The sequence below is a fragment of the Pelodiscus sinensis genome, chromosome 8 (genome assembly GCF_049634645.1).
Source record: "Pelodiscus sinensis isolate JC-2024 chromosome 8, ASM4963464v1, whole genome shotgun sequence".
In the NCBI taxonomy this organism is placed as follows: Eukaryota; Metazoa; Chordata; order Testudines; family Trionychidae; genus Pelodiscus; species Pelodiscus sinensis.
In genome coordinates this window covers 35,512,674-35,531,260 of record NC_134718.1, presented here as the reverse complement: position 1 = coordinate 35,531,260, position 18,587 = coordinate 35,512,674, and the positions used below count along the sequence as shown (strand labels likewise).

Below are 18,587 nucleotides of genomic sequence, written 5' to 3'. Positions count from 1 at the left end.
ATTTATGTGTGTAGTTTGGGATACCTTTTCAATAAAGAAAGTTGTAGTTCAGTGTTAAAGTTGTGTTTTAATGCCTCAGTCTCATTGGCTGCATCTAGACTGGCAAGTTTTTCTGCAAAAGCAGGTGCTTTTGTGAAAAAACTTGCCAGCTGTCTAAACTGGCCATTTGAATTTGCGCAAGAACACTGACGATCTAATGTAAGATTGTCAGTATTCTTGCGCAAATACTATGCTGCTCCCATTTGGGAAAAAGCCCTTTTGCGCAAATGTATTTGCGCAAGAGGGCCAGTGTAGACAGCTAAAAACTGCTTTGAGCAAAAAAGCCCCGATGGCGAAAATGGGGATTTCTTGCGCAAAACCGCATCTAGATTGGCACGGACGCTTTTCCGCAAAAAGTGCTTTTGTACAAAAGTGTCCGTGCCAATCTAGATGCTATTTTCCGGAAGCATTTGCGGAAAATCATGCCAGTCTAGACACAGCCATTGTGTTTAAGAGCACCAACTGAATTATACTGGACAAAAAAAATTCTCATATTGGATATCCTGGTTGCTGAAAATGTTACTTTGCTGAATCTTGTTAGTTCTTGGAAATGTCCCACAAATACCATCTATTATGATGTTATAATATAGTCACTATTAATTAGGGAGGTATTCTGAACAGGTGTGATGACATATATGGGTATAATCATAAACAACGATATGTGTTGTGTGTGCATCACTAAATATAATATAAATACATCAACAAGAAGTATAAAACATAATAGCTAATTTTACATGGTAATTTTACACTGCTTTAACACCTGCCCAAGCATTTAAAAGTAACATTGGACAGAAAATGAAGCTTTTTGGGTTAGACACTTGGATCAAGTCTTTATCCTATATGACTGGCCCAATTTATTCTGGGACTTCATGGTCTGATATGATTATCATGAGTCAGAACGAACTATACACTGTAAAGTGAATACCAATCAAGGGAAGAACTGATCCTCCTTACATTAATCTAATAGAAACATATGGAAGTTTTCACTTCTTGACAATTCCTTCTTTCAAGAGAATTGAATTACTTTATAAATGTAAGGAAGTGTGTTAATAGCAGTAAAAATACACAATGTCCTTGCTGCTAACAATAAAATAAAAAATGACTATTATAAATTAATGTAGAAAAGAACTATATCCTACAGATATAATGTTCTAATCTGCATTCAGGGATAAGAAACTAAGTTTTAGAAGGAATCATAAATTTGAGTTATAGAGATTTCTATGTAGCATTTTAACAAGTACATTACTTCTATACGGACTAAAATAATAAATGTGGCTTTGGTGATTGATATTGTCTCACATAAAAATAGGTCAGTAGGTATTTGTACAGTGGCACATGAGGAATTACAACTTTTGGATAATACCTTGTTATTTCCCATACACTGAAAAGTTACACGATTGTGTGCAAATCTCCCACAAAATGTCACTTCAGTTCATTCCCTGCCTACTGCAATTAGCTAAGTACTAGTGGAGGAATGTGTACCATGACAAGAAGGGTTAAAACATTTGAAAAGAAGCAGGAAAAGTTGAAGATGTAGATATTCCGTTATCATTCATTTTAAAATCCATTAATTTTAATCTGCCATGTTAACTTTCAATGTTTGGATAATCTATGTTCTAATCCAGTGTTTCTCAACATTTTTTATAAAAAAACATTAAAACTACCCCTTTTAACAAAAATTATAAGTACCCTCAGTACCTACTGTTTTCAGACACACAATTTTTTTTCTACCGTTGCATCATATTTCTTTAAACAACTTAATCATAGTCAGGCAGGCAATGAAATTTTTGGGTGTAAAAAGTACAAAAATAATAAAATTCTGTAAAACTTAAAACAAAAAAAATCAGTTTTCTCCAAATTTCAGTTGTGTTGATGTACCCTCTCAGGGTATGTCTACACTACCCCGCTAGTTCGAACTAGCGGGGTAATGTAGGCATACCGCACTTGCAAATGAAGCCCGGGATTTGAATTTCCCAGGCTTCATTTGCATAAGCGGGGAGCCGCCATTTTTAAAACCCCGCTGGTTTGAGCCCCGCTATTCCGAACTACCGGTACACCTCGTTCCACATACCAGTGTACCGGTAGTTCGGAATAGGAATCCTAGTTCGAACTACCTAGTTCGAGCCCCATGTAGCCGCGCTGCACGGGGTTCGAACCAGTGGGGTTTTAAAAATGGCGGCTCCCCGCTTATGCAAATGAAGCCCGGGAAATTCAAATCCCGGGCTTCATTTGCAAGTGCGGTATGCCTACATTACCCTCCTAGTTCGAACTAGGAGGGTAGTGTAGACATACCCTCAGACTTCTCTCGAGTACCCCTAAGGGTACTCGTACCACTGGTTGAGAAACACTGTTCTAATCTATGTATTGAAAGCACATTCCCTTTAAACAAGTCTCTATTTGAAGCAAACCCAGTTGTTTAGTGTTCCTCAGAGTGTCATCACAGAAGTGTTCCAGGTGCTCTGTTTGCTGCAGCCTGGAACACAATGACAACATTCTAATTTGTTGCTCCAGTGCCTGTTGGCTTTTGGAAGCCAGGCTGGGCAATATAAAGGGCCAGATTCTCAGTTTGTGTACATGGATGTAGATTTAAGTAAATTATGTTATGCCAATTTACACCAGTTGATGATCTGGGCCAGAATTTTTACAGCAGATCTGGCTGATTCCTCAATTGTGAGAGATTACACATAGTGAGATCAGTCAGATCAAATAGTGTTGACAAAGAGCAGAATTCAGCCCCTCAAATCTGTTCTTGCCTTGTATGCAGAAGCTGCAGAAATATCAAATATTCTCATAGGTCTTTTAAATTCACAAGTGCTCAGGTACATGGCTTGTTGATAAGAACTGAATGCTGCTGAAGTAGTCTAACATTTTTCTGCTCAATTTCAGAGATTCTTTTCCTTTTGCAATATGAAAAATAGCAGAGATTGTTAATATTTTAAATCTTTTTATTTAACCAATATTCAACCCTCTCATCACAGTAAAGGAACAAACCACAGCTTTATTTTGACACTGTTGTTAGATGGATTGCATCAAGGCTCTGTTATCTTTTATTAGAATTCAAAACTAATTGACACTGCCCAAGTGATCATGTTTAATTTTCAGCAAATTAAAATGTTGTTAGTTAAGAAAATAAATGGCTTGCTAACAGAAAAAGGATTCTAAATATTAACCTTGATCCTCCTCTATACTGTCTTTGAACTCATACCGAAGGATCTCTTAATAATGCTAACATTAAAAATACTCCTTTTCAGGAAGGTGGCACTGTGTAAGTCAATGCTTAGCAAGTTAGATTAATTAATTATTTTCCAGTTCATCAGAGTGACTGTTTTGACATGAAAAAAAAATCAACAGTTTCTTCAAATGTTGTAATGTATTAAAATCAGCAAATATAATAGCATTATACTCCATAGGAAATATATCAGACTTGTGACATGCTAGCAAATAAAGTTACAATATATCCACTAGTACAGCAGATATCAAAGTTGCACTGTTTTACACTCTGATTTTTTTTTTCTTTTGAAGTATGATCAAATTCTGTCTTTAAGGAAAACTTGTACTGTTTTTCTGATTGTACAATGGTCCTTAAACAGAAGCTGTGACAATTGACTCTTTGTGTCACTCTCTAACCAGAATCATTTCCAGGGGCAGAGTAGGTTTCTGGGATCCATACATTGGCCTGTGAGCTCAGATATCTGTAAGAGGGCATTGCCAGGATACTATTTGTGACTACCTCTGTTCCAGAACTAGTGTAAATAAAGCAAGCCACAAGCAGAATATAATAAGAGCATCTGTATCACTGACATATCAAACTGGGAAACCAGCCTGCAGGGCCCTAGAATTACACTATCATGGATCAGAGGGGAGATGTCAGGGTCCAAGAAAATAAAGAGACAATATTTGTTACATGGTCCATTTTAATTACAAAATAATCAGTGATTAAAGAGTTGACTCTGTTGATCAATTTTACTTCTAATCATTAAGAATGTGCTGCTCCTAAAAATCCTTCATTTGGAAGCACACCCTGAGAAAGCAAAAGCAATTTCTCACCTTGTCAAGAGTAGGAAAAAAATACAATGGTCAATCAGCAAATATAATTTTAAAAGATGTTGAACAATGTCTACACTACATGCTAGTCTATTTTAAACATAATTTAATTAAAACATATTAGCTTGCAAGTTTGTTCAAAAAAATCTGTCCAAGTCTAGATAAGGCCTCTCAAAAAAATCTTTGACTATAGAGTCACCACATTGACCTACATGCAGCTTTTCCCCAGGGCTTTGAGGAACTATGGGATAGAGAGAAATAAAACACAGAGTAGCCAAAGGCATAGGATCAGGAGCAAAGGCACAGCCGTAACTATTGAGTTAATCTCTCCCTTCTGCTTTCAGATGGGGGTGGGACAGCAATGTAATCCCTACAACCTCCATTTTCAATCAGCCAAGAGAATGGAGACAAGAGCCTAATTTTCTACCACTGGCTGATCACAGAGAAAGTGAGAAGAAGATTCCCCTTCTCACTGGTCCAAATCACATGAAAGGAGATAGAGTGGCTACTCACCACCCTCTTCCCAACATGGGGTGGAAAGTACTGCACAATGGGGAACAGACATACTTTGGGAAGTGGATCCAAAGAGCTAAGTCGTTAAAGTTTCCTAGTCTGCCAAAGTTTCCTGATTTTGACAGCTATATTGGTCACACATTCTTCCCTGGTTGTCTCTAGTTTGGTGACACGGTTCACTACAATATTTATGTCTGAAAGACCCTTCATTTGAGTGCTACTGGTCAGTTTAGACTTTTGATACATCTAAAAAGTGGCACTAGCAGACCACCAGCAAACAGACATGATAGCCTAACTCTGAAGAGCAGATAGCACACTGCCATCCAGTTTGGGACCAATGGAACTATGCAATCTACACTAGCTAAGTTGCCCAGGGAACACTTTTTTCCCTCCTGTGGTTGTGGACATAAAAGCACTTCAATCCAGATAATCTGACAAGAGTGTTATTGTCCCTTGTGCATTTGTGCAGCAATTCTAAAGTGCTCCATTTTGCACCATATAAAAATCTGAGAAGATTCCACAAAAACATTTTTTCCTTCAGTGGGGATCTACTGTTTGCAGTTAGTCCACTAGAAAAAAACCTTGTGGCCACCATTATGCAAATGAAGCATGGGAAATTTAAATCCCGGCTTCATTTGCAATTTCCAAGTGTCTAATTTACATCCCTTTTTCAAGAAAAGGGATGTAGTCTAGACACATCCTTTGTGTTTCTCATTATCACCACGTTACCTTTTATAATATCTTCAAGAGGTGCAAGCTTCTTTTTCTTGAGATATGATCTCTGTTTTTTTAATTATAGATTTATACACAATCTAGTAAAATAGGGCCCTAATTCCTTATTACAAACCTGAGTTAAAACCATGAAAAAAAGCTCTGATGCTGAATTCTCTCAGATTCAAGAACTGTAGTCCATCAAAATCATTGTGCTCCCTGCTTCCAAGTCAATGTAAGCCTCTCTCAAGCATTTCGGTATTTTCATTTGAGTCCATCAGAACCAGGCGCCAAAGAAGCACATCAAAATTAAATATATCAGAAATTAAATTAAAACATTTTTGAATCTCATAGGTTACTTAAATGACTCAAATTTGGTTCATCCATTGTTATTCAGCATCGGTCAGTTTGTTCTTCTTATGAATGACAAACACTACAAAATCCTAAAGGAAAAAAATTCCTTGATTGGCAGACAAATTATGGAAGATTCAACTTCACTTTTATTATTAACATTGCACAAATGCTGAAAAATATTTTCTAAAATCCATTAAAAGGTTTTGAATTGTGCATATGTTGTTTTTTAGAATATATATATATATATATATATATATATATATATATATATATATATATATATATATATATATATATATATATGCGCTTACGGGAAGCAAACAGTGTGCTAAACTTCACAAAAGCAGTCATTCCAGTCCAAGTAACAATTCTGCAAATTTTTTAAACTGGATACATCTCAAGTTTAGGATTTAATAGGGATATCATAGAATCATAGAGCTGGAAGAGACCTTAGAAGGCCATCAAGTCCAGCCCCCTGCCCAAGGCAGGACCAATCCCAATTAAATCAACCCAGCCAGGGCTTTGTCAAGCCGAGACTTAAACATCTCTAGGGATGGAGACTCCACTACTTCCCTAGTAATCCATTCCAGTGCTTCACCATCCTCCTAGTGAAATAGTTTTTCCTAATATCCAACCTAGACCTCTCTCACCGCAACTTGAGACCATTGTCCCTTGTTCTGCCATTCATCACCACTGTGAACAGCCTTTCTCCATCCTCTTTGGAACCTCCCTTCAAGAAGTTGAAGGCTGCTATCAAATCCCCCGTCACTCTTCTCTTCTGCAGACTAAATAGACCCAACTGCCTCAGTCTGTCCTCGTAGGTCATATACTCCCTTAATCATTGTGGTCATCCTCCGCTGGACCCTCTTCAATGCATCCACATCCTTCCTGTAATTGGGGGCCCAGAACTGGACACAGTACTCCAGATGTGGCCTCACCAAAGCCGAGTAAAGAGGAATAATCACATCTCTGGATTGACTGGCAATGCTCCTCTTAATGCAACCTAATATGCCATTAGCCTTCTTGGCTACAAGGGCACACTGGTGACTCATGTCCAGCTTCTCATCCACTGTAATGCCCAGGTCATTTTCTACAGAACTGCTATTTAACTTAGCCAGTCGGTCCCCAGCCTGTAACAATGCTTGGGATTCTTTCGTCCCAAGTGCAGGACTCTGCACTTGTCCTTGTTGAACCTTATCAGATTTCCTGTGGCCCAATCCTCCAATTTGTCTAAGTCACTCTGGACTCTATCCCTGCCCTCCAGTGTATCTACCTCTCCCCCTCGCTTAGTGTCATCCACAAACTTACTGAGGGTGCAATCCATCCCCTCATCCAGGTCATTAATAAAGATGTTGAACAAAACTGGTCCCAGAACCGAACCCTGGGGCACTCTGCTAGAAACAGACCGCCATCCTGACAGCGAGCCTTTGATCACTACCCACTGGGCTTGACCTTCCAGCTAGCTTTCTATCCATCTGTCCATTTGTCCAATCCACATTCCATTAACTTGCTGGCAAGAATATTGTGGGAGACCATATCAAAAGCCTTGCTAAAGTCAAGGTATATCACATCCACCACTGACTTCCCCATATCCACAGAGCCAGTTACCTCATCACAGAAGCTAATCAGATTGGTCAGGCATGACTTGCCCTTCATGAATCCATGCTGACTATTCCTGATGACCTTCCCCTCTTCCAAGTGCTTCAAAATGGATTCCTTGAGGATCCCCTCCATGATTTTTCCAGGGACTGAGGTAAGACTGACCGGCCTATAGTTTCCTGGGTTGTCCTTCTTCCCTTTCTTAAAGATGGGCACTATATTTGCCTTTTTCCAGTCATAGAATACTAGGACTGGAAGGGACCTCAAGAGGTCATCCAGGATCTCTCCTGATCTCCACAACTTTTCAAAGATAATGGCCAAAGGCTCCTCAATGACATTTGCCAATTCCCTCAGTACTCTCGGATGTATTAAGTCTGGACCCATGGATTTATGTACTCTTAGCTTTTCTATATAGTTCCTAATCTGTTCTTTCCCCACCAAGGGGTGTCCACCTTCGTCCCATATTGCGTCACTTTGCGCATTAATCTGGGAGCTGACCTTGTCCGTGAAGACAGAGGCAAGGAAAGCATTAAGTACTTCAGCTTTCTCCACATTATCTGTCACTGGGTTACCGTTCTCATCCACTAGGGGCCCCACACCCTCTCTGATTAACTTCTTCTTGCTAACATGCCTGTAGAAACCTTTCTTGTTATCCTTTACATTCCTTGCGAGTTGCAATTCCAACTGTGCTTTCACCTTCCTGATAACTCCCCTGCATTCTTGAGCTATCCATTTATACTCCTCCCTAGTCATCTGTCCAAGTTTCCACTTTTTGATCGAGATAACCAGAGGATCTATTAAATATTTAAATTGTTGGGATGCAAAAGCAGCACCATTTGAATTTGATACACTGTGCCTTGTTTTGGGAGGGTGTCTCTTATTTGGACAGTTCTGATGAAAAAGTATTGCTGGCTTTCCCCAAAATCAATTCCCTGCATTGTCATTATGGGAGTAATAGTATTTCCTGTGCATTCTATGCATTACTTATTGTTTTAGAAATTGCTTTAAGGGTAGAAAGCTCTGTAAGAATACTACACATTACCTCAAAAGTAATCTCTTCCAAAGATTAAATACTTCCATTTGAGCCAAGTTCCACTTAGCAAGAATAGGCCTGTTCTTCAGATCTGCCAAAGTAAAGAGGAACTAACACCTTTAAGGGCAAAGGAGCAACTGCTCTTCTGCAGCCTCAGTGAACACAGAAAAATACTGCCTGCATTGTTTTAACTAGCTGCAGCACCAGGGACTGGATGGATAGTGTGTGTGTGATTGGGTGAAAGGGGATATTTTGTGAGTGGCAGAGGAAAAGCAGACACAGTTTATTTGGATAAGCATGACATTTCTGATTTTTTTTTTTTCAAAAAGCTCTTAAAAAGAACATATTGATTTGTGAACCCAGCATATGTGCCCACTTGTCCACAAAAAACTATAATTACCACCTTTTAGAGACTATCCATTTGATGTGAGCAGACATATAGAGACTTCATATTTGAACTTCCTTTTCAGCTTTGTTTTTCACGTGGTTAAATCAAAGATCACACGTTGTTTCAAAATTCAATTTCTTTCTGATGAAAATTTATCTTTCTAGCTGCATATCCCTCATTATATGCAACATGCTGTCTTCAGCCAGTTTTCATTCATTATTGATTTGTTAACATCTTCAGAAAAGAATCGCCTAGCAAAACACATCTTTTCTATTCTGAGTCTAAGCTTAAACAGTCATTTGGAGAACACAAACCAACCAACCAACCCACCACTGCTTGTGTAATTTGCATATAGGGCATAGTAATTAGTTATTTCTAATAGAGTTCCACTCACCTCTCATAGTGGCTAATGACGGGGGGACCTAATCTCACCCATTACTCCAGCACCCCTCTTTGGCACTCACAATACTGCTATCTTTTCCAGGCCCACTTCCCTTTGGCCCAGCCTTCACTAACACTTTACCTTTACCTCAAGGTGTTCTACCTTCAGTCATAGCAGTCAGGCAGGAGGAGTTCTTTCTCATTTTCCAGTCCTTGCCAGCACAATACTGTCTTTGGTATTACAGCTCCCCAGAGCCAACCAGAAGTATCATCCGCACTCCTCTCTGTTCTGAATTTCAGCTGCCTTTTTGTGGATCTGCAACCCTCTGACTGTTTGCTTACTACACCCTTTCCCTGACTGATTGTTTCCCTACTGCTACTCTAAACTACTTAGTGAGCTTCTCCACTGCTCCTTTGTGTGCTGGGGTGTCCTAGGACCCCGAGGCTTCCAGCTGGGGAATCTCTTCCAATATAGCCTGTCATATAACTTTAGAGCATCTGTTTACATGTACCCATTTCTTACCCTAAGACTACACTTACACTATGGATTAGGGGTATTAGTCACCTGCTCATGTACACAACACACAAGCTAGCTCTGAGTTAGCATGAATACAAATAGCAGTGTAGCCATGGTGGTACAAATAGCAGGAGAGGAGGCATACTGAGCAGTGCTGAGTAAGTACACACCAGTTTGGGGTTGGGTTACCCTTTGCTGCTCTGTTTTGATTCAAGAATTGGTTACAGAATTTTCCAAACTATGTTAATTAGTGCAAGGTTGTCAGCAGTTCTAAGAGTTAGAGATGTAAAAATAGTTCAAATGCTGAGGAATGTTTTCTGAGGTCTTATAATCAGGCACTCACTCCATTAAGTTGTGGTGTTAGTTTTGAGAATCATTGATGAAACCAACACCTGTGCGCTAAGCCAGTGTTTCTCAACCTGTGACACGAGTACCCTTAGGGGTACTCAAGAGAAGTCTGGAGGTACATCAACAACTGAAAGTTGGAGAAAACTGAATTTTTGTTTTAAGTTTTACAGTGCTTTATTATTTTTGTACTTTTAACACACGGAAATTTCATTGCCCAGCTGGCTACGACTAAGTTGTTTAGAAATGTGTTGCAATGGTAGAAAAAAAATTGTGTGTCTGAAAACTGTATTGGGGGTACTTTTTTCTTTGAAAAAGGGGTATTTTATAAAAAAAAAAAGGTTGAGAAACTGCTCTGAGTAAGGTTGTCTAGTTGTGCTGAAGGAAAAAAGATGTGAACTGGTTAAAGTTTGTTCGGAAAAATTTAGGTGTGCATCTTCTTGCTTAGGAATGTGGATTCTTTTCTTTCTAAGTGGAAATTTAATTTTGGATTTTTGGACTATCCAAAAAGTATGGTGTTTATAGTCAATTATTTTCAAATGCTTATTTTTAATAAAAAATTTACCAAGCGACCCCAGCAGTGGTCAATCCTATCTCCAGCTTATCAATATTTTATAGATAGTCTAAAGAGTTGCACTGAATTGTATTTTGCTCCTACCCTAACTCACTCTCTCAGCTTGTAGGTAGTGTTTTTGCCACAGTTCCCTCCAGTTCCACCACTCCTACATTTTCCAGCCATCATGCTCATCCACATGCCCCACCAACAAGATCAAGCTGGGGCAAGTTGATGATAAGTAAATATTTTCCTTTTTTCTCCCCAAATTCTCCAAAACTAGTCAAGAGCATTATTGCTTAGGATGGGGTGGGCAATTATTTTTTTCACCAGGGGCCACATCAGAAATTTTGAAAGTGGCCCCGGGCTGCTCTGGAAGGGGAGAGGCCTCAAGCAGAAGGGGCAGAACCTGGACACTTCCATGTTTCCCCACCCACAGACCATGATTGGCCTGGTGAAAGGGGAGTACATGATGTCTTTGCCCCCTTCATGAGGTTCCCCCTAGGCACCATGCCCCTGGCAATGGGAGGGGACTTTGCGCACTCCCCCTTCTGCCCCCAGGACAATCAGGGCTTGGGAGCGGGGGCTGGAAAGAGTACAAAGTCTCTTCCTGCTCTGCCAGGAGTGTGTGGTGCTTTTAAGTGCCGCATGCTCCTTGCAGGGTGGGGGCAGGGTGGAAGAAACTTTATGCGCTTCCCCCTGACTCCAGAACCCTGGGGCCGCAGAAGCAGTAGAGCCTCCACAGAACATATTAACCTGCTTGGCGGGCTGGATCTGACCCATGGAGGCCCTTTTGTCCACCTCTAGCTTAGGAAGTCCTAACCATGTGGCCAAAACTTGTGTATTTTTCATGAGTTTGGCATTATTTGGTGTTTTTATTAAAGCCCCAACTCATGGAGTTTTTCAAAAGATGAGTTATGAGCCCCACAGTTGTGACTGAAGAGTACCCATGGATTACATTTTCAAACTTAACAGCTCAAATACTATTAGGGAAATAGAATTTTAAGCTAAGCTTATGGGGTTTTTTTATGGACCTGATTCAAAACATTTCAAAATGTGTGAATGCCTGGTGTTGTTAATACTTTCCACATAATTTAATAGAAATATAAGTCATTGTAAATAGGATTACTAAAATACACAGAATATTTTCCCAGACATGTAACCCCTTCAATGGATTCAGTTTTGTAAAAGTTTGGAGTGCTGCTCCTGCAGAAATCAGATATTTTTACTTTTTTAAACTCGAAACTGGTCTAACCTATGCAAAGAATCCCTTACATCTAATTTTTAAATTTATCATGAATTACTGAAGCCTGATTTAAGGAGACTTTTTCTACTGACATTATTTTAATTAAACAAGTACCCACATATCCAAGCCTGTCTAATTAAATTATCAATTGACACAACATTTGTAAATGAATGAATATTGTGATTAGCAAATAAACTATATAGCTGCAAAGATAATATATTATTAATGTACTCTGCACATGTATGACATGTAAATTGCATTTAACTGTCCATAGTAAAACTGCACAGAACAATAGTAAATTGTTTTGCAGCACATTTTAGAAAAGTAATGATATCTTAGTCAAATGACACTTCCCAAAGTTCTGCCATCAAATTTTTGAGGAAACTTTAGGAGAATCCACATGTTTTTATATGTAAGAAATAAAGACGATATAGTAAACAATTCTAGTTACCCCCTTTGAGTGATTAGGAATTTTTATCAGAACTGAGCTATCTAAAACGTTCTATAAGCCATTCAATTCCTTTTAAAGTTGTTTTAAATGTAAGCCTGCTACAGAAAGTAGAATAAATAATTCCCAACATACATTGTATCACTTTATACATCAGAGCTAAATTTTCTATCACTTCTTTTAACCAAGAACAAAGTGGGGTTTTTTCCCCCTCCAGGTGATACCAATAGTGTGAAAAGATGTGCTTTCTGTAACAATGCACAGTTATAACAATGCATAGTTAATTATAGGAGGCATTAGGTGAGTAAAACTAGAATCAAAGAGCCAATTGTTAGACAGGATGCTCTATAGTGATGAGGACAATTAAATTAGACTAGTCAGATAAATTGACCCAAGCTGTTTTCAGAGATATTGAAAAACACTCAACTCACCAAATGTTTCTTAGTTGATATAACAGAGACATAAGAGATAATATTAGTTTTTTATTATTATTTTCCACAAAAGAATCTGTAAGTCCTTATTGAATACATGATCCTCTTTTTCCACCTTTAAGGATACATACAGTATTTCATCTTGAGAACAAAACACCCTTCAGGGTTCATCTAATTAGTCACAGAAAACATTGTTGAGCTATGCATTGTACTTTCTTCTTCCCCATTCACCTTAGGACTGAACACTTTGCTTGTACAGAAACCTACTGTGCACTAACCTGAAGAATGAGAGACTGGCATTCAAAACTAAGCCCAAATATCTCAAATAGCAATAAAGCCTGCTACTGTGAGGACATCCGACTGAGTCACCCTCCTCACACCTAATGGAATACTCTTACAGTGATTCATCACCACAGGGACACCCATAGTAAGTGCATAATAAGTGTTACAGAAGTAGAAGCAGTAGTTTGTATTAGAACTGTTCATGGGGGGCATTTTCATGTAGGATTGTTTAATTAAATTCTCTTATAATGACTGGTTTGGGTGGACACTCCTAATAACACCTACTGAATCATACAATCATAGGGCTGAAAGGGACTTCATGAGGTCATGTAGTCCAGTCCCTTGCACTCACAGCATGATTAAGATTTATCTAAACCATCCCTGATAGCTGTTTATCTAACCTGCTCTTAAAACTCTCCAATGATGGAGATTGTACAACCGCTCGCTGACAGAGAGAAGTAAAGTGGACAGCTGCAGCAGGGCCTGGCTATTCAAAAGGGTCTGGGGCTCCTAGCTGCCATTATTGCTAGGGTTGCCAGATGGTTTCAACAAAAATACCGGACACACTTGACATTACATCAAAATCTACATGATATCTGATTTAGAAAATACCAGACATTTATATTTTCTCAATTTGTTTCCCGAACAGAAAGCTCAAATACTGGACTGTCTGGTTCAAAACCGGACACCTGGCAACCCTCATTAGTGCTACTGCATCAGCAGCACCAGCTGGAGCCCTCGGCCCTTTAAATCACTGCTGGAGTTCAACAGGTCACACTCTGGGAGGCTTTAAGGGCTGGCTGGAGGAAGGGCATGGTGTACTCTCATGGTGTGAGGGCTGGCTTCTCAGCCCTGCCCTTCGACTTAGGGCCTAGCCCCTTCTGAGAGCACAGAGCCCTCTCCCCCCCCCCCCATCTTGCCCAGGAGCCCAGCATAACTGTTCCCTCCTCCTCCCAACCATTAGAAAGTTTCTTGATGTCCAACCTAAACCTCCATTGCTGCAGTTTAAGCCCATTTCTTCTTGTTCTATCCTCAGAGGTTTAGAAGAAACAATTCTTCTCCCTCTTTTTAACAACCTTTTATATACTTGAAAACTGCTATCATGTCCCCTCTCAATCTTCTCGTTTAATAAATAAAATAAATAAATTTAGTTCTTTCATTCTTCCCTCACAGGTCATTTTTTCTAGACCTTGAAACAGTTTTGTTCCTCTTCTCTGGACTTTTCCCAGTTTGTTGACATTCTTACTAAATGCAGTGCCTGGAGCTGAAGTCTAGTTGAGGCCTAATGAGTGTGGACTAGAGTATAAAATTACTTCTAATTTCTTGCTTACAACATTCCTGCTAATACATACTAATTGATGTTTGCTTTTTTTTGCAAAGGTGTTACATTGTTGATTCGTATTTCTGATTTCTGTGTGTGAAATGGCTGTTCCTTCCTAAATGGAGTCCTTTGCATTTGTCCTAATTGAATTTAATCCTAGTTATTTCAGACTATTCCTCCAGTTTGTCCAGATCATTTGAAATATTAATCCTATCTTCCAAAAAACTTGCATCCATTCCCAACTTGATATTGTCCTCAAACTTTCTAGGATTACTCTCTATGCCATTAGCTAAATAATTGATGAAGATTTTGAACAGAACCAGATCCTACTCACAATGTCCTAGTAGCATGACAGCTTTCCAACCAGTTATGTATCCACCTTATCATAGCTTCATCTAAGTATCATTTCCCTCATTTATGTGAGGGTTATGTGAAACTGTATCATAAGCTTTACTAAAGTCAAGATATACCATGTCTACCACTAACTCCCCTCCACAAGGCTTATTCCCTTATCAAAGGAACATATCAGGTTGGTTTGAAATGATTTGTTCTTGATATAGCCATGCTAACAATTACTTATCACCTTATTCTCTTCTAGATGTTTGCAAACTGATTCTTTAAATACTTGTTCCATTATCTATTTGGGTACAGAAATGAAGCTATCTTGTCTGTAATTCCTTAGGTTGTCTTTATTTCCCTTTTTAGAGATGGGCACTATATTTGCCCTTTTCCCCATCTTCTGAAATCTCTCCTGACATCCATGACTTTTCAAAGATAATAGCTAATGGTTCAGATAACTTCTCAGTCAGCTCCTTGAGTATTCTAGGATGCATTTCATCAGGCCCTGGTGATTTGAAGACATCTAATATGTCTAAGTAATTTCTAAATTGTTCTTTTCCTATTTTAGGCTCTGATCCTAACTCATTTTCACTGGCATTCACCTTGTTAAACATTTAATCATCACCAACCTTCAGGGTGAAAGCTGAACCAAAATCACCTCTGCCATTTCAACGTTTTCTATTATTTCTCCTCTTCCCCTGCACTAACAATCCCACCCTATCCTTGGTCTTCCTGTTGCTTCTAATGTATTTGTAGAATGATTTCTTGTTACTCTTTGTGTCTCTAGTTAGTTTGATCTCATTTTGTTCCTTAGCCTTTCCAATCATGTGCCTACATATTTGTTATTTGGTTATATTCATCCTCACATATATTCTTCTGGCTCTGATCTTCTATGACCCTCTTCTTTCAGTCCCTTTTATTCCTTCATTAACTTGCCCTGTTATGAGAAATCATTCAGGGAAAGTGGTGGAAAGGATATCTATTTTTAAAAAATATCTCTAAGCTGTGGTTTGTCACCTAAGGTTCTGCTGTAAGTGACATTCAGGCACTCGTCCCTGATCAGGCCTCAGTGGACTTATATTTTGATGGGAAGGGCTTGAGAGTTTTTGTTTCTCTTTGTTAGTGCCCATTTGGTTGATTACTCACTAGAAAACATTTGCAGCATTGAACTGATGCGGGGTTACCCCAGATCATTCCACACACCAAATAGCAAACATCTGGATTTGAAAAGTGAGTGTTTAATATTAAGAAAGCTTTTAGATATTACATCAATGCTGGCTATGCAGTTTCTTCCATGTATTCACAGGCCAGACATATCTGGAAATGAGAGCCATATGATAAAATAAGGTATCTTGCACATTTAACTGTCTCTTATATTCTCTACCCAAGAATGCATCTCCCAAAGTCTGATTTTTAGAGCTTGTCTATAAGACGAGATCCCACTGAAGAGCATACCTGCTTGCCACACAGTAATGTTCTCTGTGGCAAGCAGATACCCCAAAGAAAGTCCAGGAACATAGATTAGGTTACTACTGAAACTATGCTTTGGGACTTTGACCATGCTATAGCAGAGTCCACTTAAAATATTACTATGTGGCAAGCTGCTATGCTACAGAGTCACATCCTGGCTTGTGTAGACAACCCTAATATCTCAGACCTTGCAGGGGTTTGAGCAGTTGCCATTGTCATACTACAAGATTCCAGATAGGCTACGTCTAGATTGCATCCCTTTTTCGTACAAGGGATGCAAATTAGATGTATCACAATTGCTAATGAAGCGGGGATTTAAATCTCCCCCGCTTCATTAGCATAAAAATGGCTGCCGCTTTTTTTCAGCACGGAGCTTTGCCAAAGTAAGAGGGATAAGGGATCTTTCGGAAAAGGCTTTATTTCTGGCGCTTTCTGGCACTTTTTTCCGACAAAGCTCCATGCCGAAAAAAAGCGGCAGCCATTTTTATGCTTATGAAGTGGGGGAGATTTAAATCCCCGCTTCATTAGCAATTGCGATATGTCTAATTTGCCTCCCTTTTACGAAAAATGGATGCAATCTAGATGTAGCCATAGTGTGCACATACACAAGCTAGTTCACATCAGAAGTAGTATGATAAAATTAGTAATACAGTCATAGTAAAATGGCAGCAAAGGCAGTAGCACTGAATCCACACGCATGGTGTCCAGGCAGGTTTGTGCTTTGGGTACCAAGCTCATAATGTAGATATACCTTAAGACACTCCATTTTACAGGAAGAGAGCTAGGGAAGAAGTCCATTTTTATACTTTTATATTTTATTTGTAAGGTAAGATTTTTGGAAACATACCTGGCCCATGCTATGTGGCATGGTATAAAATTTTTACTGACAATAATTTGGAATGGCACATGGTTTTGGCATCTGTAATAGAACAAATTTAAACTCACATACCAATTAAAAAACCAGCCACTATACTATATATTACAAAAAATGCAACAATTTTGTTTCCAGAATTAATTCCTAGGTGACAAGAATGTGCTTCCCAATCACATCATGTATAAAACACAAGCAGTCAAACGTAGGATGTTAGATACTGGGTAATAGAATAATCAACTAATCACATGAATTCTTAGTGATTAGTTGACTATTCTGTAGTCCTCAGGGGTGAGGCCAGCAGCTAGTGCAATCTGTCTCCACTCATGGGGTGCCAGGCAGGAGCCAGTCTGTGAGTGGTGTGAGTTTAAAAACCAGCTCCCCTCGTGGACCAGCTGTGTGATGCCCTGTGCTTCTGCCTTTGATACACAGGCAGCAGCATGGGGTAGCAGCAGCCCTTGTCTGCGGGGATCCAAGCTCCTCATGGACAGAGGCTGCTGGGAAGGGGAAGGGACAGGGGGAGGTGAAGCAGCCTCTCTCCATGGCGACCAGGGCTGGCTGTGGATAGATGCTGCTCCAGCAGCAGCCCTTGTGTGTGGGAGAAGGGTCCGATCTCTCCACAGACAGAACTGCTTCAGAAGCCATAAGGGAGATGGGGGATGTGAGTAGTTGACTAGATTAACCAATAAGTTTAGGCATATTGGCTAATCATCTAGTTGACTACTTGTTTACATCCCAACTCAAAAGCAAGACTTGTGTCATTATTGACATCATAAATCTTATAGTGCCATCATAATGATGAAACATTTTCACCTAGTACTAAGGAAACCATATTTAGTCACAAGAACTGATTCAAAATGAACATTTTTCCCAAGTGATCTCAAAATACAGTGTAAAACCTCTTTGATAGCAAAACATACAAATTAGATAGTTGTCTTCTCTTCCCATATACAAAATGTTATGCTTATACTGAGGTACTGTAATAATGAAATGGAATTGAGTTGCCATGAATGTCTGCGTAATTTTTAAGCCTTCAGATGTATTAACTTGTGGAATGAGAAAGGGATGTTTTGTCCTACGAGATAAATAATTTTACTTACTTTAAGCACAGAACAAATTTTAAATAGCCTGAAGCCTCTTCCATTTTGGCACAATACATTTTAGACATGGTGAAAGCTTGACTCTAACAGTAAGTCAGAAGCAACAAATATCTATGTACAATCCCTATTTAAAGATATACATCCTGAATGGGAATATATTTTGGGGATGTGTCCATTATCACAGCTCCTCCTCCTAGGTCGGTACCCTCATTCGGGAATAAAGAATCAGAATGTAAAAAAAAAAAAAAATTTGTAAAAAGTATCAAGGTAGACACAGTGCCTTCAAAAGATTCATCTCATTCTGTGATGGACCTTATACTTCATGGTGCTTTTGACAGTGGCTGCAGCCTATCCCACTAGAAATTGAATGGGGAACATTAGTTATAAAGTTGGTAAATTTCTTTAAGCAGGATCTCATGTCTGCTTTAACCCCAACAACCTTTTCCCACCATAACAACTGACTTTAGGTCTGTTTTCAGTAACTGGAGTGCATTATTACTCCTGACAGCTGCATAATGTTGTAGTTAACTCATTATTATGATTTTTTAATATCATGCAGTTTTGTTAAAAAAAAAAAAACCACTGTGTGACAAGCTGTATCC

General features: G+C 39.1%; 1 protein-coding gene across 7 annotated transcripts in view; it reads right to left on the bottom strand.

Annotated features, from left to right (window-relative positions):
- PCDH15 (protocadherin related 15) overlaps positions 1–18,587 on the bottom strand; it is a 1,467,631-nt gene that overhangs the window by 1,210,226 nt on the left and 238,818 nt on the right. The window lies entirely within an intron of this gene.